This window comes from Phalaenopsis equestris, unplaced genomic scaffold (genome assembly GCF_001263595.1).
Source record: "Phalaenopsis equestris unplaced genomic scaffold, ASM126359v1 Scaffold000342, whole genome shotgun sequence".
Classification (NCBI taxonomy): Eukaryota; Viridiplantae; Streptophyta; class Magnoliopsida; order Asparagales; family Orchidaceae; genus Phalaenopsis; species Phalaenopsis equestris.
This window is the reverse complement of record NW_018164784.1, coordinates 1,369-2,786: the sequence shown is the minus strand read 5'-3', so window position 1 is coordinate 2,786 and position 1,418 is coordinate 1,369. Positions and strand designations below refer to the sequence as shown.

The window sequence follows — 1,418 nt, the reverse complement described above, 5'->3', positions numbered from 1 at the left end:
TTTTGGACTTTTTTATGAAAACTCATCTGTAAATTAGTTTTATCGATGAACTGTATTGTTGGAGCTAATTAATTTGTACATTTTTACACTCTTTGAGCATTCATTTTTAATAGTTCATAAACAAATTGCTACAGTGTCAATTCTGCATGAGATTTCTTTATAGCATAAAATTTGTCCGTATTTGTACTCATTTATTAGTGTTTCTGTCCATGAATGCTTTTTTGTTATTTTATGTCCTCTCTTATGAATATCTTCCTTAAAGATCTCTTTTCTAATGCACAAACTGTTAAGGAAAAAATGACACCGATTGAATTAACATTCTCAATAGATGTCAATTTCAAGTTGGACTGGTGAGTGCGAATCTTGTGCAATATCTATGCTTTTTCAGTGTTTTGTAAGAATTGTTTGATGTTGAAGTCCTATATTATGATGGTCAAGCTTTTGCATTTCGTATCTTTTTGGAAATCTTTAGAATCCTAAGTCTCATAAAATAAAGTCTCATAATATATTGATTGTTTGTGTAAATTATGGTTATTTTTTATCCTTTCGGAGCTATTTTAGTGAGATGTTATAGATGTTATATCGTACTAGCATGAAACTTGATTTGGTGATCTATTTTTATTTAATTTATTTATGTGCTATAAATATCCATTGAAACTTGTATATGTGATTATAATTTGATCAGATTCAATGCAATATACATTTTTATTACACTATAATTTTCAATTGATTGAATGAATTTTTAAGTCTGAATTTCTATACAGTATTTCTAGTAAATAACTATTAAATTATCATTTGAACAGTTTTCTTTCTCTTGTTAGTTTTCATCCAAGTAATGAGATTTTCTAAATTAAAAGTTTGTTATTTAAGAATTTAATTGTGTATATGTTTTTTCTTCACCGTAGATTTGCATTAACAAATTCTAGACCCGAAGACATCTTTTGTTGGTTTTTTTACAGGGAAGCCTTTAGCAAAATTCTAACCCGGGGCCACAGCAGAATCCCTGTTTATTCAGGAAACCCAAAGAACATTATTGGTTTTCTACTGGTTGGTGTCGATCGTCTGTTGCGCTATACTTCTCTTTCTTGTTTTGTTCAGCAGAAGATATGCATGTGATACATTTTTTGGGCTTCTTTAACTTGGTAAGTTCCTTCTGCAGGTGAAAAGTCTTCTCACTGTTCGTGCTAAGACAAAGACGACTGTTAGTGTTGTTTGCATAACAAGAATTCCTAGGTTTCTCAAATTTACTTTTTAGTCATTTTTATGATAATTATCATAAATTTTCTTATGCTTGAAATTTTGTCAGGATCCTAGTAAACATGCCTCTATATGAAATATTAAATGAGTTTCAGAAGGGAAGCAACCATATGGCTGGTGTTGTCAAGTCTAAAGTGAAAACATGGAGTCTTCCTCCCACT

At 30.1% G+C, this 1,418-nt stretch overlaps 1 pseudogene; it reads left to right on the top strand.

The window, feature by feature from the left end:
* LOC110025913 overlaps nucleotides 1–1,418 on the top strand; it is a 5,252-nt pseudogene that overhangs the window by 3,175 nt on the left and 659 nt on the right.